Genomic DNA, 24,249 nt, shown 5'->3' with positions numbered 1-24,249 from the left:
TGTTTGAAGATATATTAAACAAAAAGAAATCTCTTATTTTTCTAGAAATCTAAAGTTTTTCTTAGATATTTTTGAGCTAATCAGTTGAATTGATTTTTTTTTATTTTCCTGCATATGTTTTGAAATTCTATCTAAAAAAAATATTCCAGTACAATGCACACTGGGGATTTTCGAACAAAATAGGCGAGTGAAGCAAAACATTTTTGGATTCCATTTTTCCAAAAACCTAATTTTTCCAGATTTTCTTTACATGTTATGAGTAGTGAATGGATCCTATAACTTTGTATATTTTAAAAAAGAGATCTCGATTGTTAATTCAAATTCAATGTATCATTTAGGGGAGTTCGAGTAGTGTCATTTTAACGTTTATTTTCTTTTGGTTGTTTTTGTCGAACTTTTCTAGTTACATAAACATTATTATTAGTAAGGCTCATTCATTTAAGATTAAAAATATTGTTTTGACCGTTAACATTTATCAGTGTTCAATAAATGATTTAAACCAAAGTGTTGCGGTGTTTTGATTCAGGAAAAACAACTTTGCAGTAATTCAGGCGAATCACTAAAAACTATAGAACTCGAATCATTCATAATCATAATCGGCTAGCGAACGGTAGACAATGTGCAACTCGAGACCCCATACACCCAACCTTCGGGTAGTGGTCATATCACCTCTTGTCTGCAACTCCGATTCTCTACCTCCCCGTGGTGCTAGCTGGGGTGCGAGCAACCTTAGCGGAGATCGGGTACCCAACCCCGGTGGATGCTTTGGTCGCATGCAGACTGAGATAGGGGGCTTCGTACGCGTCTGTTCTCCATGTCAGGGGCGGTGTGCGGAGTGCAACAACGTCCTGGTGGTTTTCGGGACCCAAAACAGCAACATCACGACGGTCCTCCTGCGAGATAGTGGGGTTAGCTGCGGGCCTTGCGAGCCCGTGACTACAAAAAACATAAGCAACGAACAACGAACAACAAATTTCGGATGAAAATCGGCAAAGATCCACGCGACGAAAAGGGACTAGCGATTGGAAACTTGGAACATGGAACTGCCGATCTCTAAATTTTGTGGGCAGTACCCACGTGCTCTCCAACGAATTGAAGAGCCGCAAATTCGACATCGTAGCGCTGCAGGAGGTATGCTGGAAGGGCTCCACGGTACGAACGTACCCAGATGGTCGTGCCATCTACCAGAGCTGCGGCAACACACACGAGCTTGGAACAGCTTTTATAGTAATGGAAAAGATGCAAAAGCGCGTGATCGGGTGGTGGCCGATCAACTCACGAATATGCCGGGATAAGGACGGAGGCATCCTGACGGACAATCGTGAGGTGATCAAAAGGTGGAAGCAGCACTTCGATGAACACCTGAACGGCGCACATGCAGGAGATCAAGACAGTGGGGGAAGGTACATCGCCGGCGTAGCCAACGACGTAGAGGAGCCACTCCCAACGATGAGTGAAGTTAAGGAAGCCATTCGCCAGCTGAATAGGAACAAGTCGGCTGGGAAGGATGGCATCGCAGCTGAACTCATCAAAATGGGCCCGGACAATTTGGCCGATTGCCTACACCGGTTGATAATCCGGATCTGGGACATAGAACAGCTACCGGAGGAGTGGAAAGAGGGGGTAATATGCCCCATCTACAAGAAGGGCGATAAATTGGACTGGGAGAACTACCGAGCGATCACTGTCCTCAATGCCGCCTACAAAGTGTTGTCCCGAATCCTACTCCGCCGCTTAACACCACAAGCAAACAGATTCGTGGGAAGTCATCAGGCCGGCTTCATGGAGGGACGGTCAACGACGGACCAGATATTCACATTGCGGCAAATCCTCCAAAAATTCCGGGACCACCAAGTCCGTACGCACCATCTATTCATCGACTTCAAAGCCGCATACGACACAATCGACCGTAACGAGCTATGGAAAATTATGGACGAGAACGGCTTTTCCGGGAAGCTGATCAGACTAATTAAGGCGACGATGGATGGAACGCAGTGCTGTGTGCGAATTTCGGGTGAATTGTCGAGTTCATTTGAATCGCGCAGGGGGCTTCGACAAGGTGATGGTCTATCCTGCATGATGTTCAACGTGGCGCTAGAAGGTGTTATTCGATGAGCGGTGGGCGAAATGCGGGGCACGATTTTCAACAGATCCAGTCAACTTATCTGCTTTGGCGATGACATTGATATAGTCGGCAGATCATCTGCGGCGGTGGAGGAGATCTACCGTAAACTGAAACGCGAAGCAGGAAGGATTGGGTTGATGATTAATACGTCCAAGACGAAGTTTATGCTGGCCAGCGGATCCGAGACCGACCGAACCCGCTTGTCCAGCAATAACAAGGTCACGATCGACGGCGACGAGCTGGAGATAGTCGAAGACTTTGTCTATCTCGGCTCACTGGTGACCGCAGACAATGACACCAGCCGTGAGATCCGGCAGCGAATTATCAACGGAAGTTGTGCCTACTATGGACTCCACAAGCAACTGCGGTCGAGAAGACTTAGCCCTCGCACGAAGTGTAATCTGTATATGACGCTCATTAGACCGGTTGTTCTCTACGGGCACGAGACATGGATATTGCTCGAGGAGGACCTGCGTACACTCGGAGTATTCGAGCGACGAGTGTTAAGAACCATCTTTGGCGGCGTACAGGAGAACGGAGTGTGGAGGCGAAGGATGAACCACGAGCTCGCGCGACTCTACGGCGAACCCAGTATTCAGAAGGTGGTGAAACCACCTTCTGAATACTGGGCCGGATACGCTGGGCGGGACATGTTGCGAGAATGCCGGACGACTGTCCTGCAAAACAGGTGTTCGCTACGAATTCGGTAGGAACAAGACGAGCGGGGGCGCAACAAGCGAGGTGGTTAGACCAAGTGAAGCGTGATCTGGCGAACGTGGGGTGCCCGAGAAATTGGAGAACGGTTGCCATGGACCGAGTGATTTTTAGGAATTATGTTCGTCAAGTTATGTCGTGAGACGGTATACTATGAAAATAAAAAAAAAATAAATAATCATAATCATAATCACAAAGTTCAACGTTCATCTCTTTACAGTTCGAAAAAACACCAAATTGATTTTTCCTAGCTACGCCTGAATCCTTCATTACAAACTTTCTATTTAACATCATTTATTTTTCAGATTATTTCCACAACTCACGGTAAGCTAGTACAATTTTTAATCCTGTTCTACGGTAGGTAATGTGTAGTAAGTATTTATAAACAAACTCAATATAATTTTTTATTTGAAGATTGCAGAATTGTTCCTAAACTGATCTCTGCCACTTTATCATCATTAATATGGGCAATTGTCTTCCAAAACTATCTTAATTCTTCCTTACTTTTTCAATATCAATTTTCTGCTTTCATCAATCCAACATGCCAGCGCCCATGCGGCGACGATTCGATCATTCACGCTCAGACGCATATACCCATTTTATTTTACACTCTGATAACTCTGTTTCCGAATCTAGGTAAACTTCTAGGGTTACTCACTTTTGGGAAACTGGCAGAACACCAAATTTGTCAGAATTTTTCCCGAACGTGTCCAGACCGAGCGAATCTGAGCTAAAATTTTATCCAAAAATCTGACGAAACCCGGACACTTGATTCCCAAATTCTCAATCTAAAATCCGGGCAAATTTGGTCAAAACTCAGGAAATAAACAACAAAAATCAAGGCTAAAATAACTCGAAATATTGTATGTTATCATAGCAACACATCATCATATTTTAAATCGTGTTTAAGGCTTCCAAAAAATCAAATATGATTGTTTTGAGAAAATTAGATTAGAAATTTTCGCTTCTTCAACAAAAATTCAAAATATAATGACTTTACCTGAGTTTTTTGTATGATTTTACAAATAAAGTATAAAAATCCTGCTAAATCTGGGCATTTTTCTATGAAATCCGTGCAACCGAGTCGGGCTGGACTGGTCCCAAATTTTGTTATCAAATATCCGGGCAAGTGCGGATAAAACCAGGCAATCTGGCAAGCTTATCTGATTCCAAATTAAAGATTTATACAGTGTTGCTTTTTTTGTTTGTTGTTTGTGTTGCGAATATTGGTTTTTAAATATTGAAATGTCGATTGTTAGATTTTTTTTTATTTTTATAATAATAGGAAATAACTTTAACTTTAACTTCTACTTTAAATAAGTTCCCTAAAAATGATAACCCATGAGGTTTAAACCACTCATGGGGGTATAAAAATTTATTTAGTAAAGTAATAAAGTAAAGTAATTCATATTCAATACTACCTATGATTATTTATTACGGTTGTTGAAATCAACTTCAAAACCATTTAAAGGCGAAGTTTCTTAGTTTCAAAGAATTTAAATAATTTTATTTTCGATCTGGAGTTGTGGAATTGTTTTTTGATACCATACTATTTTTTTGTGTTTTAATTGTGTCGTGTGTCGTGTGTACGTTGTTGATACAATTCTATTTGCGAATAGAATAACCTATTAGTTTAATTTTCTGACAAAAGACTTCAAAAATCACTCATCATCAGCTCCAAAAGGGCAACCAATAAGAAATATGGATAATGATCATAATAATTTGATTCTTCCATGATGAAATGCCTCCCAAATCCTGTAACATATCGATGGAATTTGCAAAAACTGTCATCCCAACTTCAGTCAAACGCATGACGATAACTTAATTTAATGTCACTCAGCCGTACTACACATAACGGACGAAACGAGAAAAATCTCCGTTCCGATCAGACGGGCGGCGCGAAGCGCAGTGGGTTTTCGTTACGAAATTCAATTAAAATTTTATTTCGATAAACAAATTAAGTGTGATGCTTTTTTAATTCGCAAATTAAAACATCATCGGCGTGGTGTGATGAATACAGAAAATGGGGAAAAATAAATAAAAGCACAGCCAGGCTGGATGCAATCGGAAATGAGCAACTGAAAACAGCCCGTAAGTGAGGAAGAAGAGGGAGAAATTGACGGTTTCATTCAGCTTCCAGCACGTGCTCACTCTACTACCTAGTCCTATCTTCGGCTGCTCTCATTCTCTCTCACTGTCGGGTTTTCCTTGAGTTTTTCATCACAGCACAGCTCCCAAACCTGGAGCCACGATAGAAACAATCGAATGAAAATTGGATGCCAAGTAAGTAAAACAGACGGAAAAGTGGGTGGTTTGCGTTGATTGGAATCCTTGCTGGCTTTTGTGGATGGGTGAAATCGAAAAAGGAAAATAAGTGGAAAATTGGCCCGATGCTGCTCCGATGCCTCCGATGCTCTGCTTTTGCCATCATGGTTGGGCTGAAGGATCGAAAACATGAAAACGTGGAAAGAGCAAGCAGTGAAAAAAGATGTGATGATGCGACGCGCCGCCGAGGAAAAAAAACACTGGCAGGAAATTTATATCACTTTTCCACTCGATTACTTTTGAGCATGGAAAGTGATGTATATTCGATTTTTGTATGCACGTCTCCTGTGCCGGTGTAGTGCTGCAAACTTCCATTCAAAATTAAATAAACTTTTGAAGGATGCGACACGTTACTAGTAATCTGATGGGCTTCGTTTAGAAAGGAAATATAAATATTTTTGTTGATTTAATACACATAAGTACATATAAAACAACGGATTAAGATTCGGATATCAGCTCCAATATATTTTTCAATATCATAAGATTTTATTTGAGAATTTCTAACGATATTATCATAACACAGTTTTCCGGCCCTAGAACTCAGATCTCTGAAGTTATTTTTAACCCAGATAGTTTCTGTAACATGGGTATCACATTGGTTTTCGAAATAAATAACTGAACATTTTTAATTTTTTAGAGTTTTTTGGTTAAGTTTTTTGAATCGTTTATCGTCATCTTTTCGTATAAACGAAATTAAAATAAAATCAATTTTAAGGGATGTTTCAAGGGGTTATAAAAATATTCTCTTCCTTATGAATCGTTATAATTTTTAATGGCTAAGCAAAAGAAAATTGATTGAAGGTTAGCTCCAACCAGAAGATGTATGAGAAAGCTAATCAACAGATTGACTTTGGTGTTCAGAAGAATTAAATCATTTAACCCTTAATTTCATGATTTTTTATTTATCGTTGAAAATCATTTCAAACAGTTGCAAATGATGTGTACATCAACAAAAAAAATAAAAATAAAATACGATTTTTCACTTTTTCCATACATTAATTGTTGCAAATTTGTAACTTCATGAAACGAAGGGTTAACTTTACTAACTAAGTTCTCTTAACAGAGAGCAATCTCACTTCACAAAACTGAGAAAAACTAAAAAGTTTCATTTAGTTTTGAGCAGGTCGTATAAGCAACATGATATGTTTCAAGAAAATAGCTATTGAAGTTTCGCTGTTGAAGGTGTCATATTACATAAGCAAAACAATCTTAAAACTTATTCGGTATTTTCTTCAATAATTTACATATAAAAACTTTTTTCAGTGAACAGATAGAATCAAACTGTCTTCTACCATGTTGTAGCCAACAGTTTTTGAGGCAATGTTGTCGAAGACACCACATACAAATAACAATTTGCAAGTGATTTGTGATTTTTAGTGTTGAAGTTTTAAGGTCTGTCGCAAATAACAGTATTTTGGCTCTAACTTTTGTGAATGAACTCTAATAAGAAATATGTCTTCTAAGCCTGGCCTTAGGCACCGATAACAGATGTACAAGCTAGCTCACAAAACTTGTGTAAAAATTTCGACAACCTTTTTGAACCAATATTTTGAACCAAAAGATTATCAATTAGTTCCAGGCCCCAAAATTGTCCAATAACCGATAACCTGTACGTACAATAGACCGCTGCAAGCTTTGTATGGAAATTCCAAATTCTTAAATTTTTACACCTCCCATAACTTTTTTTTGGTTATTTTTGCTGCCAGAAATAGCAATAAAAATTTTGGATGTGATCCATCCAGTCCTGAATTAGCGCATCGATTTTTAATTTTGTATGGAAATTTGTATGGGAAAACAAAATTTTTCATCCAAAAATCGCCAGAGATGTTCTGAAAGTTCCAAAAAATATAACTTTGGATGAAAAATGTTCCTTGATTCTTGCAGTACATTTCATGTGAACAAAGCACAAACCTAAATTGAACTCCAGAAAAGATATTCAATGTAATTTAAAATTTTTGTTTTCAAAATTCAATTTTTAATTATATCGTTTTTGACTGCTTGTTTGAAAGCTGTGTAACAGTAGGATGGAAATAAAAAATCTAAAAAAACTGCTGTGCATTGTCAGAGAATTTATTGGTTTATAAAGCCTTTGGAAAATATTTCATGCAATTATTAGCAGCTCTAGCAAGCAAAGTCTGCCATTTTTGAATGTTTTTCAATGGATACAGATTTTTTATTTTGAAGGGATAATAACTTTTTTCATGAAATTCTGCATGAAAGCTGCTTGTCATGTAAGCAAAAAATGAAGCTTAAGCATAGTCAAAACCAAAAATTAAAGACCGACTTTATTTCAAGCTTATTTGAACTTCCTGGATGATTTAATGTCCAAAAATGTCTTCTTCCATACAAAATTCCATACAAAATTGAAACGCGTTGCGCTAACTCAGGAATCATCTAAATCATCTCAAATTTTACACTGATGCTTGGTGACTCAAAAGGCATCGAAAAAACATATGGGAGCAAAAAGTCATTTTTTGCAGCGGTCTACTGTACAAGTGTACGTTTAAACAGTTTTCTGTTCATTCATTTGTCTCATTAAAATTTCTTAAAATATCCGAAAATATGCTCCAGGGCCTTAATAATCTCCCCAAAAATTTAAATTGGGGGTTTTTCGACTTCTATGAAGTTGAAGTTTTCCATTTTCCGAAATACTTAAGGTTAGATTTTGTTTTTATGGAAAAACCAACGACCTTTTTGAACCAATATTTTGAACCAATAGATGATCAATTGGTTCCAGGCCCCAAAAACGTCCGATAACCGAGCGTGTCCGATTAAAAAGCGAGTACTGTACATCAAACAATAAATTAATTCTTATTATAACATAGTCTTTTCCTTTTTTCCAAATATTTCAAGCTCATGAGTAAGTAATTTACCGAGCTTATGTATTAGCATAGTGTTTGTTGCTTAACTCTCTCAAACATGAGTTGAGTAAATAATAAATTGTAAATTCTTAATAGAAACTTAATTTTCTTAAATTGATGCTGATCCTATAAAAGGGAAAAAAAATGATCAACACAAACAATACAAAAAAGTATTGAACAGCAGATAAAAATAAATAATTATCAACTAGGTATAGAAAATTGCAATAAAAACGGTAAATAAATCAAATTTGGAAAAAAGGTACTAAAATTTGTTGGGATTTTATTCCTTAACTTTGTTTCAAATGAAATGCTGGATGCTTTTATGTTCGAATTAAAACACGACATTATTCAACCCTTCGTTTCATGATTTTTTGTTAATAAAATACGCTTTTTCCATTTTGCCGTACATTAATTGTTGCAAATTTGTTACTTTATGAAACGAAGCGCCGATGTGATCTAGTGGATAGGCTGGCGCGAGTCTGGTTTTGATATGCCCGGCGTAATGGGTTCGATTCCTGGTATCGGCAAGAAAACTTTTGGGTTCGAATCCCATAAGTGGCCGACAGGTAAGATGTGTTTTCTCATATATCTGACTATATAATAAGAATGTTCAATCAGTTGCCACCTGTCCAGGTATATACACGGATGCCGGAATACCTGTAAGTAAACTAGCCCACCTGATTGAGTCGTTCTTCCAAAATAAACTACAATAAACACAAAATAAACCTACATAAACACAATACATTCACTCCATAACAGTTCATACGAAACCATGAGGTCCGTGTATGGTGTACGCGTTGCATTGGAGATTTGTCGAACTTTACAATCTAAAGAATGCATATGAGCACATACTTAGGCAGAAACTGCGGTGAATCCGTGCACCCATGGTGGATATTCAACATAAAAAAATTGTTACTTTATGAAACGAAGGGTTAGCGAATTTTGGAGGCAATGTTCATAGATTCTGAAATATTATTTTGAATTTTTATGAATGAAACAAAAAATGTTCCTACATTGAAAAACCAGCTTTAGAACATTCGATTTTTCACAAAATCTTTTTAATGAATCATAAATAACTAATTCAGAGACACTTTAACACATTTTCAATGAATTAAGAATATTTTTGAACAACCTCAAGCCCTAGATCATGATAAAAAAAATTTAACATTCTATTTAAACGACAAAAATGTCCATCTACATTCCAAAGTGATTTCTGAATCGTTACAAACGCAAAAGCAAAGCCTTTTTTCTAACGATATTCTTGTGCTCTTTTTCGAGTTTTGTTGAGGCCAACTGTACATCCGTCGACCCTCCGATTCGAGCAACAGCTCAGCTAAAAACGAAACTGGCAACCTTGCAAAAACAAGTAGAATTGGTAAGGGTGCACAACGAAGAGCTGTCATCGAACGGAAATAATCAAAGTGGGGAAGAGCCAAACGTGGTCAAATCATTAGAGTAAAACCGTCGAATAACAACCCGATATCTATGCAATTGAAGAAATCAGTTAAAACACTAAAATTTAAGTCCATTTCATATAAACTTTCCCGAAAAAATAATTATAAATAATCATAATAAATTAACCTAAGTAACCTAAGCGGAGATCGGGTACCCAACCCCGGTGGATGCTTTGGTCGCATGCAGAATGAGAAGGTGGCCGCACGCGTCTGTTCCCCAGGTCAGGGGCGGCGTGCAACAACAACCGAGCGTCTGTTCTCCAGGTCAGGGGCGGCTCAAGCAGCGTCTGTCTTGCAGCAAGCGGCTGAATTTATGAAATGCGGCTCCCGCCAGCTAAGTCCAAGATGGCAGCCCCATCGCGGGATAGGGACTTTAGGCTAACAACCTACTGCTCCCGATTTGAAATTGTTACGGAATCCGAAAGAAATGACCGACCTGGAACTTTGGCGACGACTTTTAGCATGAAAACACGGACACGAATTGGAACTTGGAATGTTTTAACCCTTGCCCAACAAGGCAAACTGGAACAACTTGCTAGAGAGGCTAGCCGCCTCAAGCTTGAAATTCTGGGACTGAGCGAAGTCCGTTGGCCTAATACTGGAGAACACAAGACACAATCCGGGCAAGTTCTGCTTTACTCTGGCATACGAGGAGAACATGCTACTCGGGAACGAGGAGTTGGTTTCCTGTTAAGCCCGCAGGCCTACGCGGCCCTCATTAGATGGGAACCGATAAACGAAAGAATAATCGTAGCCAGATTTAGAACACGGGTTAGAAACCTCACAATGGTCCAGTGTTATGCGCCAACTGACGTTGCCGACTTGCAGGAGAAAGAGCAGTTTTACAGTCAACTGAACAGCGTGGTTGAGAGAATTCCGAAGGGTGACATCCAAATCCATTTGGGCGACTTCAACGCAAAGATTGGCTCCGACAATCAGGACCTTGAGCGCATCATGGGGCGCCATGGCCTAGGACAGATGAGCGAAAACGGAGAGCTGTTTGTAGAATTTTGTGGCAACAACAACATGGTGATCGGTGGATCGCTCTTCCCCCATCGACCAGCACATAAGGTCACTTGGGTATCCCGAGATGGCCGAACAGAAAATCAAATTGACCACATCTGCATCAGTCGAAAATGGAGAAGGAGCCTTCTTGATGTCCGCAACAAACGAAGCGCAGACATTGCATCTGACCATCACCTCGCCCTTGGCGAGATACGACTGAGAGTTGCGCGTGTCCAACGGCGCGAGGAGAAAGTCGGGTGTCGATACGACGTCCGCCGGTTGGAGAATCCAGAGGTGAAAAGGGCATACGTTGAACAGCTAGAATCCCGAGCCTCGGAGCTGCCGACAGACGGAACAGTCGAAGAACAGTGGTGTGGAATCAAGAATGCCTTTATCACGACGAGCCATGGTACTCTCGGTAAAGTTTGTGGAAGAAGGAGTGAATGGATGTCGGATGAAACTTGGAGGATGGTCGACGATCGGAGAAAGGCGAAAGTCGGAATTGAGCAGGCATGTACCGGGTCAGCCAAAGCAGCCGCCCGCTTACGATATGCGGAGCTGGAAAAGGCAGTTAAACGAGCTTGTAGACGAGACAAGAGAGCCTGGACAAACTCCCTAGCCGAAGAGGGAGAAAGAGCCGCCGCCAATGGAGATATCCGATTACTTTATGACATTTCTCGCCGCCTCAGTGGTGCAAGGACTAATGCAAGAATGCCGCTAAAAGACCGAGCAGGTCAGTTATTGACCGATCGAACAGATCAGCTCAAACGATGGACTGAGCACTTTGAACAACTCTTTCGAGTCACGAATAGCGATGGCCAACAGAATCTGCAGCTCGAAGCGCCAACAGTAAGTCGCATAAATGGCGTCAACTCGGAAGCGCCTTCGCTGGCTGAAATAGAAACGGCAATCAAAAACATGAAATCCAACAAAGCACCTGGGATCGATTGCATCCCTGCTGAAATGCTGAAAGCCGACCCTGCCCTATCAGCACAAATGTTGCACCGTCTTTTCGCTGACATCTGGGATACTGCAACATTCCCGGCCGACTGGATGCAGGGTATCCTCGTAAAGGTCCCAAAGAAAGGAGACCTGACAGAGTGCGGTAACTGGCGAGGCATAACGTTGATCTGTACAACCCTCAAAGTACTCTGCAAAGTGATTCTGAACAGGATCCAGGAGAAAATAGACGCTACACTCCGACGGCAACAAGCTGGATTCCGATCTCGACGATCATGTGTGGACCACATCACAACGCTACGAATCATACTGGAACAAATCAACGAATTCCAGGACTCTCTTCTGCTGGTGTTCGTTGATTTCGAAAAAGCATTTGACCGACTTAACCATGAAAACATCTGGGCGGCTCTAAGGCGAAGAGGAGTACCAGAGAAACTAGTCCATCTCATCGAAGCACAATACGAGGCATTTTCATGCAAGGTCTTGCACGACGGTGTCTTGTCCGAACCAATCCCGGTAACTGCTGGAGTGAGACAAGGATGTATTCTATCACCGCTACTTTTTCTAATCGTAATGGATGAGATTCTGATTGGATCGATTGACTGTGCACCGAACCGAGGATTGCCGTGGAATCCTTCAACAATGGAGCAACTGAACGACCTTGACCTGGCTGACGATATTGTTTTGCTCGCCCAAACACAACCAGATATGCAGAGCAAACTCGACGACCTCACCGAAAGTTCCAAGGCAGCAGGTCTCAAAGTCAATGTCGGAAAGACCAAGTCGATGGAGATCAACACAGGAAATCCTTCCAGTTTCATGGTAGCTGGGCAACAAGTTGAGAAAGTGGAGTGCTTCCAGTATCTTGGTAGCCAGATTACGCCTGATGGTGGTACCAGAAAAGACATCGAAACACGGATCAGAAAGGCCCGATTTGCGTTTGCGAGTCTCCGAAACATCTGGCGGTCACGCCAGATCTCTCTACGAACAAAAATCCGAATCTTCAACTCAAACGTCAAATCCGTATTGCTGTACGGGTGCGAAACTTGGTGCACATATGCGGTAACGACGCGAAAACTGCAAGTATTTGTAAACCGCTGCCTGCGGAATATCATCCGCGCTTGGTGGCCTGGCAACTGGATCTCGAATGAGGAACTACATCGCCGGTGTCATCAAAAGGCGCTAGAAATCGAGATTCGGGAACGTAAGTGGAGATGGATTGGGCACACGCTGCGAAGAGATGAAAACGAGATTTGCAGAGAGGCGCTAGATTGGAATCCAGAAGGTCATCGAAGAAGAGGCAGACCCAGAAACTCGTGGCGGCGAAGCCTAGCCGCTGAAATCCGAACTGTCGACGAGAATCTTGACTGGGACCAGGTGAAGACGCTGGCTCCGGATCGTCAACAGTGGAGGTCTTTTACCACGGCCCTATGCACCGGAGGATCGGCGCGGGATCATTAAGTAAGTAAGTATAATAAATTAATAAATTTGTTTGTAGCTTTTATTTAAGCTGATCAAAATCAAGCTAAAAAGGGTGTTTATATTGCGTTCGAAACTCTGTCGTGAGGCTAATCCGCAACAAGTTTATATTTCTAGACGACACAAAAAAGGATGAAAAAATTATCCGAATAGGCTTCCAAGTAATCATATGAACAAAAATCAGACGAAATGTTTTTTTTGAACTCCTAGTAACAACAACAAACACATTCTTCAAAATAGCTTTCAAGAAATAAAAACTTTAAATATGGTTTAAAAGGCATGTACATTGTACAATGAACTCATAGATGTTATAGTTTTGGGTAATCAAACGTCCTGCGAAACACTTAACTGGCATTAAAATTTTATTCTTGTTTTCCTTCATGAGACAACGCTGCGTAGAAAGACAGCACATAACTGTCAAATTGAAAACTTTATTAGAACAGGCAACAATTCGAAATCCAGTTTTAATGTGAATTTCCAAATTATGTTTGAAAAAAGAACATACCTAAGGTTCTGGCAACAATGCAGAATATTTTCTGTATTTTATAAGCATAATAACCAAAAAAAATTTAAAATTTTCGATAGTCTTGAGGTTTCTAAAAAACGTTACTGAAAGAGCAAATTTTTGAAGAAATTGAAAAAATTGAAAACATGTAATCAAATGAAAATTTTTTGTAAATTTATTTTCGGAATATCAGTGAAAATATATATTCTTTGAGAAAGGATATCAGAATTGAAAATTGATAAAGATTGATAGAAAAGTTAGGAAAAAATTTTAAAGATGTTGAAAAGATCGAAAGAGCAATTTCTGTAGAATTCAACATCTATAAAGTTTTCTATCTATCCTTCTTTATCAATTTTAATTCTGGTATTCTTTCTCCAAGAATATACATATCACCGATATGCCAAAAATGAACCTATAAAAGTCTTAACTTATCCTAAAAAATTCTTAATAATAATCAAGTTTATTGCCATAGCTATCAATGCATCTTTCAATAATAGTCAAAATTACGCCAAAAGGGGCATTTGTCCCTAAATTTCGTCAAAGTTGTTTCAGGAACTACTTCTAAAAGTTTTTGGATTACTCCATATATCAATAGAATTACAAACTTTAATGAAGGAGTAATTAAAATAACAAAATTTGCACAAATAAATATTCAAAGAGCGATCGTTAAGCAATAATGATTTTCCACATTTGGTACGTAATTCTAGCAATTTTTAAAACTTGTTTTCATTTTAGATTATTTTAAATTAAAAGTGTACGTTTAAACAGTTTTCTGTTCATTCATTTGTCTCATTAAGATTTTTTGAAATATCCGAAAATTTGCGCCGGGGTCTTAATATTTTCCCCAAAAATTTAAATTGGGGGTTTTTCGACTTCTATGAAGTTTTAAATCTTCTATTTTCCGAAATACTTAAGGTAAGTTATTTTTTATGAAAAAAAACACATATTTCTAATGCACTTAATTATGTAATTTTTCATCAAAAATCATATGATATCACATCAAAACGCACTGTACTTCAGATGCTACTCAAATTATTGGTTGTAACTTAAAATCAGTTTTGCTGCAAAGTTTATGTTTTTTCATGTCGAAAGATGCATGCATGCATTTGGAATATTGTTTAATTTTTTTTCATAAAAATATCTAACCTCAAATATCCGGAAAAAATGAAAATGTGCGAAAAATCATGTGTTATGACCCTTCATTCTTCGAAAAAAAAAACTCAAACTATTTTGTTAATTTGAACTAGTTCCACCGATTTCCCGGCTTATTTCAAATGGAAATGGTTCCTCTTATCATCAAAAATAATCACAAAAAAGGGGGTGTTGCGAAAATGTGCACTTTTCGTTGGACGAGCCTTCGAAAATAGCCAATAAAATACAGTAGTTTTACGAATTTATCACTGTTCGATTTTATCAATACTCGCCTAATTAACGCTCGATTTTATCACGGTTATTGTTTTGATTTTATCACGCTTTTTCAGAAATCATTCCAAAACCATTTCCAGGACCTTTATTTTCGTTCAAAAGCGTAGAGCGTCTTTGTTCATGATATTTTTTTTTATTTATTTATGTAACGATATATAGGTTTTCATTAATATGAAACTGCCATTGAACTTCTTACTTTGGCTGTATAGTGTATTAAATAGTCCTTTGGATTCAAAAAAACTTGTAATAATCAACAGTATTTTAACGTCACGCTAATGCTAGTGTTGTTATTTGTGCTTGCTTAGCCGCTCTAAAAAAGTTAATATTTTTTAGTTATGCGAATCATGTAAATGGGTGAACTTAAGCGTTTTTGAAAAGAGATAAGTGTCTCTGGTTTCTTTGTTTAGTTTGTTTATTTGAAAGGGTGGCGTGCGCAATCTTGGTTGGACAGCCTTTAGTACTGTCTGAATGGATAATTTGGGAAGATAAAAATGATATCCTGCTAGTTTTGCCTTAAAATATGTAAAAACGACTAAGATTTCTATTTTTCTACATATGACAAACAAAGGATTATCTGGCCAAAAAGAAAATTTCGAGAAACACATTTTCAAAGTCTAAGTTGAGCAAATTTCAAAATATTTTTCGAAAAGTATACTTTTTAGTTAATCAAAGGTGTGAATGAAGATTAAAATATTGAAGTTTAAAATTAGCAGAAAAAAAAATTTTTGATGCATTTTTCTTTAAACTCTATTTTAAAATCGACGTAAAAGAAAACGACTTTTAAATTTACATAAAAACTAAATAGTTCACTTTAATTAGATGTAGATTATCAAATTGATATTCTACATGGTTTCATTTCAACTAAAAATCTCAAACTGCTATAAAGAAGAATCATTTGAACTAAAATCGATCCTTTGTGTTCAGAAATCTTTGATAATTACATTTTATGATCAAAAATTATTGCTACTAAACATTTCTACTACTGAAAACATTATAAATTATTAATTAAACACATTAAAAATACTTTTTTCCTCTTGAATTTTTCGTTTTGTCAAATTCACGGTTTCGTCATATTTACGGTGAAATTTTTTTTGACCGTGATAAAATCGAAAAACTACTGTACACTAAATGCTTTCTATAGGGCTTCAGCAACTTCTAAACCCATCATAATGTATGAGACAATTGTAGATCGTGGCTTGTAACAACTTTGTTTCAAAGACAGTGAACCATTGTATCCAATCTACAACGTGTCAGGTTCAAAAAACTGTTTTTACAAGAGATTTTTTTTACTTTGACTGTAACTCCTGAAGGTGATGTGATAAGACTTTGACATATTCTACTAACTTATGTATTTTGATCAGATAAACAACTTTGTCGAAGACATCAAAGCCCTAATTTAAAAAACAAAAAAATCTGCATTTCTATCTCGCTATCGGTGGACCCCTCGGCAAAAAACTTGTTACTAGAATATGCTCCATTTAAAACTGAACAATGTTGCTGAGGACATCAAATGTCTATCTCTTCATTCCTGGGCGCTATTAATTTCGTACAGCTAGATTGATGTTTTGCACCACTGTGCAGTAGACACTAAAACATATTTTAAATTCCAAATTAATACTACAATTACAGTTTTTGTTTTAAACTTACAAATTACTGACTTTCGTCTATACTAATTTGTTCTGGCTAAGTTGGTTTTGTTTTGAGTTTACATATGTGTGTCAGTGTCTGTGTTAATTTGAGAATGACGGGGTCGTATGTTATTTTGAAATTACAGGAATCTCGTTGTCTGTTTACTACATTGTTGTCCCGTCTTAGTTTTATGTGAAAAATTTCTGTAGTTATTATTGCGTTGTATCCTGCTACTCTTTCTAAAATTTAAGTGTTTTCAAAATCGAAAATATGACCAGTTTCATAGCTGTGTTATGCTACACCAGTGCATTAATTTGTCATATAAAATATATTTTAGTGTCTTTTGAAGAGGAGCGAAAGCCAGAGTAGCTCGACACGTTTGGACAACTGGTAGAAAAAAACGTTTTTAATTTGTAAAACTCGCCGAAAAACAACGTTTAAAATTCAACAATAAAAACCTTAATGGTAAAAACATTGAGCTGCTTAAATTTCACAACGAAATGAAAGAAACTTAATATATTTAATGCTCTTGATGTTGAAATACGAATCAGTTTATTTTTTTTTTCTATGAACGATGTAATTTTTTCCTTAATATTGATTGAATTAATTTTAACCCTAACTACCTTTTACCACATCTAACATGAGACCGGCGTCGTGGTCTAGCGGATAGCCTAGGATAGTAACGGCATCCAAAGTACACTTCCTGTGGATTGGTGGTTTAAGCATTCGAAAAATGATAACCATCATGTCCTAGAAAGATGTATGCTTTAATGTTTAGTATTTAAAAGGAATATCTTCGAGGAAACATCATAATTGATTGCGATTCTGTTTGTTTTTGTGTTCGTATCTCCCTTATAAACATTGAATTTATTTAGTTGAATGGCAAACAAATGCATCACGAAACTTAGAAAAAAAAAACAAATTTCACCAATCAATTAGCCCGTTGCCTTAATTAGAAGTTCACTTGAGTAGGATTAATGAGGAAAAACAAAGAGCAATAACGCTCACCGTTCGTTCGCCCTTCTCGTTCGTATCTATCAAATATCTCAATACCTACCCACCATCATCATCAGCTAGCAGTGCAGTGCAACCGATATCGGTGTGGTATCATAAAATCGCCAGAACATTTCCCTATTCATTCTGCCATTTGCCATTGATCCACCATCATTTCGACACGTTCGGAGTTCCACATTCTCCAGCTGTGGCAGAACCCACCCAACTCCGAATCCCGAATCCCAATCGCACTTCCGCATTCTCGTTTTCGTTCAGTTCCATTTTATTTCCACCCACCCTCCTCTCTCTCATTCCACCTGCCTTGCGGCACTTCCAACCATCCACGTGCCAGCCTTTTTTACGGGCATTCATTAAAATCCGTTAAATTAAATTACTTTTATATTACGATATTGAAACGTGCACTTACCCAATTGATTATACGAGCTCTCGGCAACCGTCGGGTTCCTCCAGAAGTAAGTCTCTCCTCCCGCTGTGTGTATGTGTTTGTGTGAGGGTGTGCGGAGGATAGCCTGTTATTTTTCCACTCTCGGCTATTTTTTTGCCTCTTCTTCTGCTCCGCTGTGTGTACAATTCGTTAGTCAGTTAACCTCACCTAAATGAATCCCGACGAGTGCAGAGGTTTGTGCTCTTCGGAAAATTCTCTCTCGTCCTCGCACTCACTCATTCACTCACTTACTTACTTACGCTCTCTCTGCTAACAACAGCGTTTTTCACAACACGGCAGGATCGCCAAAGTTTCTCTTTCCCACACTCTTCTGAGTTTGTTTTTTATTATTCCTGCACCCTTAAAATTCGCTTACCCTCACTTAAAATGGGGAGCAGCAAAAAAACGACAAGCAGCCAGCATCAGTCGACCGGTTCGTTATAATGGAGTTTTTTCTCCCACCAAAACAGACGTACACACACACAAATACACACTACGAATTTGATCTTACGGCAGCCTGTCAACCAACGAGCCAGTCAGCCACCCAATCAGCCTGGTTCGTTTCCACTTGCTATTGATACTCTAAGTGGGTGGTGAGTGGAAAATCCTGTAACCCTGAAAGGATAGAGATGTGGAAGCACACCGAAAAAAAAAGAAATAGAAATGAATGAAACAAGGTGCTGACGATAACTGCTGCGTACAGGGTGTTGAATGTGTTTGGGGAAGTGCTCAATGGGAAGAATAAGCTGGTTTGGTACAGCTACCAAATGTCAGCAACCATAATTTTTTTTCTCATGTTTAAGCTTTCGCCTAACATGTAGTCTATTAACATTAAATTTCCGTACATACACAGTAGACTTGTTTTAATTGCACTATTTTCGCAGGTCATATACTCATACGGGCTCTTATACGTTATACGTTATACGTTTCCAAGAATTTCAGCCAAAGAAAACTACACTGAACCCAAATTCACTCTTAAAATACACATGATTTTTCACTTAAAAACAAGGATCCAGTGATTTTCTTCCATTCAAGTGCGACATATACATTTCACTTGGCAGTCACTTAAATTTCAAGTGAATTCATCCACATTCACTTCAGGCGTCACTTGAATTTGAAGTGAGAAAAAATATTCACTTCCCCATCACTTGAATTTCAAATGAATGTCGGGTTGTAATTGTGTTTATTTTCAGAGTTCAAAATGGCAAATTCTAAAGAGCAGCGTTTAAAGCTTATGCTGGATTTGGATTTTCCCAATTCTTTACTAGGCGATTTTGCGGTAGTTTGTGTTAAACGTGATGTAAGAAAAAGTTTTTTAAAGGTGTTATCATGTTTCAGTTAGTGGGTTGAACCGGACAGATTTTCTGGTTTGCAGCAGGGAAGATTTAGAAGTCGCATTGTCCGCAGTAACCGATCTGCCTTGGAATAACGATGGAATTTTCCAATCAATAAATGTATGGCGAAAGCGTAATGTAAGTATTTGAAATCGAAGTGGTGTTCTATAAATGTTCTTTTATTTAAAAACGCAAGAGATAATCAATTAGAAACTTACTTAGAAATTCAGATAAATTTCACTCGAACGTCACAGTGTAATTCACTTGACCGGTCACTTAAGTGAATTCACTTGACCCATCACTTAAAATTCAAATGAAATTACGTATGGCGATAATTTACTACAGATATCACTTATTTTTTAAGTGAAAATTATTTTGGGTGTAAGAAAATTTGGTTTTCTGATGTAGGGGAACTGGGGGTAAGACGCCCACGTTAAGAAGGATCTTTTATAATTCAAAAATGAAGAATGCAATCCAGTAAATTCGACAAATGTTTTGAGAAGAAGACTGTTCTTCACCATAAATAGATAAACTGAAACACCTAAGCCAATAATATAAGTCTTTATAGGTAAATTATGAAAGGCTTTCTAAAGTGTGATTTCGTTTATTACGTGTTTATTGATTTAATTACCCCCGACAGGTTAAAACACTTGTATTTTACTTCACAGATTGAAAAATGTATTGCTACGCGCAGTGTTGCCAGTTATACTGACTTTCTTAAAAAAGCTAATTTAATCTTTATGAAATTAAGGAATTTCAAATATTTTCGTTTATATTTAAGTTATGTTTTCCAATTAAACATAGAAATTTCTTTCAACGTATTGTGATGAAAGTTGTACATAAATTTAAAAAAATATGAAACAAACTTCAATATAAGCGGACATGGCGCGCTTTGCCAAGCCTCGACATTTTTATTTAAAATCGCTCAAATAATGTAAATAGTTAGTGAATTAGGACTTTTTCGTTTTTTGATGAATGTAAAGACCCATGTTCATCATTGGAACAGATGACAGGTGGGTTTTTTGCTTTTAGATGCCGTAATTCTTTAAGGAAAAGGCTGAAAAATTGCAAGAAAAACTCCTAAAAAAATTATTTTCATTTTTCGTCAAATTTACGGGGTATAAAATACTTAGAAGGTCCACAAATGTTTATAAACGCATTAAAATGTAAATAGGTCAAACTGGCATTATCAGAAATGTTTAAAAATGTTGGATTTTTATTTTTCCTTGTTGGGTTCCTACCACTGCGACCAGATGTTGGATCTTTTGTGGTTTGTCCCCTGTTTAATGTGGCCAATCCAGATAGATCACTCTGATTGATTTCAACAGTGTCACTTTCTTGTTGTTTAGCATTTTTCCAATCTGGAAGAACTACACGAATGAAGTTGACAACCTTCTTGGAACATATAGAATATATTTCGGAAGGATCCAATATACCTTTTCCAAGTACTTTTGTTCTTTTTGATACTAGACAAGGGCAGTCACACAGAAGAGGCTCAGATGTTTTCTTCTCAGCCCTGCAAAATCGGCATACGTCAGAATGACTCTTGCTTTTTAGTTTGAAATGATAAAGACATTCACAGTGTTCTGTTATTAGTCCTGTAGATGTTTTTAGGTCTTTTTTAGATAATGCTAGAATCTTTTTTGATTTGTAATGTTTGATTAGTGAAATAATGATGGTGGCGCATTTTATACCTAGTTCCCCTACACGGTTGTTCAATATACGGTTCGATAGATCTGACGAGACCTGAATAAATCACTATGGGACCAAAAAAAATTCCATGGGAGAAAAATTTATGAAACGAAGAAATTGTTTTTACATATAAAATCAGTACAAAGCTGACATTCGAAACCATCTGCATGTTGACTAAAAATTGGATACAGGCCCAAATCTGTGTTTCATCATTTCCCGTAATTTCACAGTGGTCCAGAAATAAAATTAAGCGGGAAACCATTATTTGTGTTTTCCTATTTTATTATTTTATACTGAAATCAAAAAAGCCAAATCTATCAAACTCTCGAGCAAATTAATGAAAATAAATTTAGTTTACGAAGTAAAATTAATTTATTGAAGTTTTGCGGTTCTAACCTGATATTTACAATCTCGATCAAAATTCAAGCTTTTTTTTGAAATTTGTCTCTTGATAAAATTGTAATTATAATATTTTTTTTTATGGGATATTAAATGTTTCTTTATCGCTATTGAAAAACTATCCGGTACAACTGTGTTCGATGTTTACTCTGGGGCTCGAACTTGCGGACATCGGCTCAGGAGACAACAGACTTGCCAACTGAGCTATATCACAAGCCCGTATCAGTATTATAAAATTTTAATTTTGGATCTTTTTCCGAGTTTCAATACGATTTCTGAAATGTAAAAAAAATGATTACTGAGTTTAGATTCCAGATCAATATTTCGATATGAGCCAAGAATTTGAAATTTGTAACAGAGTAGTATTATCTAGATTTTATGTTTGATGTCTTGGGTTTTCATCTGAATTAAAATACGAATTTCGAATGACGAATCTTATTTTGAGTGTTACTTTTATTTGTCGGCCTTAGCGGTGAAAAGTGATGTCCTTTTTAGTAGGGACATCTAAAGATTATGAAATTTTTTATATAGGTGGATAGAAGGTTAGATGAAATGAAAGATGTTGAAAATGAGCGGGTAGAATTTATTTAGAAGCATATCATCACATATCAAATTTTTGTTCCTCCTTTTCACAACTAAGGCCGACAAATTAAAGTAAAATACAAACATTACGGTGGTTTATCTCTTCATTAACTTATTTTGAGTTTTCAATTCTGGATCGCCAATTTGAAGTTTTGAATTCTGCGAAAGATTTAAGTTTATGAACTTCGGATCTGAATACGAAAAAAAAACTCAGGATGACTTCTAAAGCTATAATCATTTAGAGTCCGGGCACTTCATTTTGGTGATAAATACGTACATTCCTAGGATTCGGATATGCAAACTTGGTTGGTAATGAAACCTTGCCTATTTTTTAAGGTGTCTTAGTTTTTTTTAAATTAACGATGAAACAGGACATAGTAAAATATTTTTGCACAATCACCTTGGATATCTTTAATTGTCGACTAATAAACTCATGAACTGTTGATTTTTCTGGATTTTTTTTGTTGGCCCAAATAGATAAGAAGTATAAGAAGACTCAGTAGAATGCTCACGTTTTTCGATCAAACGAAAAGATTTAAAAATACACGCGTTTTCAACTGTTCAGTATCTAAATAATCATGGCCTAAATATTGTGTGTTTTATTTTTATATTCTTAAAGTAATTATTTTAATGCATATTAGTTTCAAAACTATGGATAAATAAAAAATGAAATGAAATAAAAAAAAATCCATCGTTGATTGCATTTTAAAGTTCATATCGCATTCTTTAAAATATAAAAAACTGGAGTTATGTATTTTGTTTAAAGTGTTTAGTTGTTTTTTTGAAATTTTGTAAAAATCGCTAAAATCTCGATAAAATTGAAAAAATGTCCATCTTTGTTCTTCAAAAAACAGAAACTACAGAACTGATTGATGTGAAATTTGGCATGAAGTAGTTTTATGAGTAAATTGTTCCAGTGAATTTTTGAGTACTTCCCATCTAGGTAAGGGAGGGCTCCCATACATAATAATTGAACAAAAAAAACGATAAAATTCTTTTTAATTCAATCAATTGATGAGTGGTTCTCATCAAGTTTTGTGAAAATTTAACATTTGCATTTAAGGAAAATCTATAGAGTAAAACCCCCCTACCCTCCAAAATCAAAGTGGAAGGGTCCATTATATGTAATCAATGATCACATATTCTAGATTTATAACTCGATGAAAATTACCTTGGGTGCTTTCTGACCAATTTTGTTTCATGTTTTCGTTAGAGAGGGACTTCTGTGTACAATGAATTACCTTTAATTGCAAATGTTTACATTTTCAAAAAACTTGATAAGAACCACTTGTCGATTGATGGAATTAAAATGCATTTTATCGTTTTTCCGATTATTATGTACGGGAGCTCTTACTCCTTAAAACGGGGATTATGAGATCAAATTGCTATAAAACTTTTATTTCAAGGGATAGATGTTTGATGTCTTCGACAAAGTTTCATGAATTATTAGGTTCTACAATATTGTATCACAATGTAGGCCTCTATTTAATCACAGTTGGAAAATAATGTTCATATCTCAGAAACTTTATGAACTACCTTAAAATTATTTCATTATAACTTTCACAACAACTAAAGGCAGTCAGTTGTTGTAAAAGTTTGTCTTAGACACTTAATACATCAAACAACAAGACGTAAAGTCTAAGTCCATTTAGAAATGGGACAGTTACGAATGCGTGTATCTCAAAAACGATTCGTTTGGTCGAAATACTTTTCATGAAGGAAATGAAGACAATCTTCTGATAATTCATGAAAAAATTTGAAAAAAAAATTTCGTTTTTTTGTGAAAAATATTTCTACTTTATTCTTGGTATCTCCCGTTGGCCGGCGCACACTTTTTCAGTCATGATATTTATCAGTTTTTCCGACTTATGCTTCGTCTAGTTTGTGTTTTAGGTGGCTGCATCCTCCTCCTTCGATTTCTGTAACTTTTCGGTTGAGTACTTCTCTTTTAAAAGAAACTGAGGGCAATATACAGCTGTTTCAAAATTACCAAAACTTGATTATTTTTGAGCCACTTCAAAGCGTTTTTAATGGAATGTCTGCTGGCAAAATCTGACAACAACAAAATAAAACCACCATCAGATTGAACTTCAAGTATAATCGGGAAGTATAGATCGTAGGATGCGAAGACTACATACAAAATCACTCTTTTTAGGCTTTTAAAAACAGCGAATGTTATTGTTGAAAATGGTTGTTTTTTTCCACAGGACCAGAATCTTGGCAAATCATTATATTTTCTACAAAATAACTGGAAAATACATACTTTTATATGCTAAGGATCTTGTCACGAACAGACATGCTGGCTTATGTTTGAATTAGTGT

The 24,249-nt window shown here is 36.9% G+C and overlaps 1 protein-coding gene across 4 annotated transcripts in view; it reads right to left on the bottom strand.

The window, feature by feature from the left end:
• Positions 1-24,249, bottom strand: part of LOC129748938 (LIM/homeobox protein Lhx9-like) — a 425,064-nt gene that overhangs the window by 386,260 nt on the left and 14,555 nt on the right. For 2 of the 4 annotated variants that reach the window (XM_055743748.1, XM_055743751.1), the window contains exon 3: positions 17,903-18,535. The exons of 1 other annotated variant lie outside the window; for it this stretch is intronic. The gene's annotated coding sequence lies outside the window, so the exon portion shown is untranslated. The remainder of the gene's footprint in view (positions 1-17,902; positions 18,536-24,249) is intronic. One more of the 4 variants, XM_055743749.1, reaches the window with a different exon arrangement.

The sequence above is a fragment of the Uranotaenia lowii genome, chromosome 2 (genome assembly GCF_029784155.1).
Source record: "Uranotaenia lowii strain MFRU-FL chromosome 2, ASM2978415v1, whole genome shotgun sequence".
Taxonomy (NCBI): Eukaryota; Metazoa; Arthropoda; class Insecta; order Diptera; family Culicidae; genus Uranotaenia; species Uranotaenia lowii.
The sequence above is the reverse complement of the archived record's forward strand: the minus strand, read 5'-3'. Positions and strand labels throughout refer to the sequence as shown.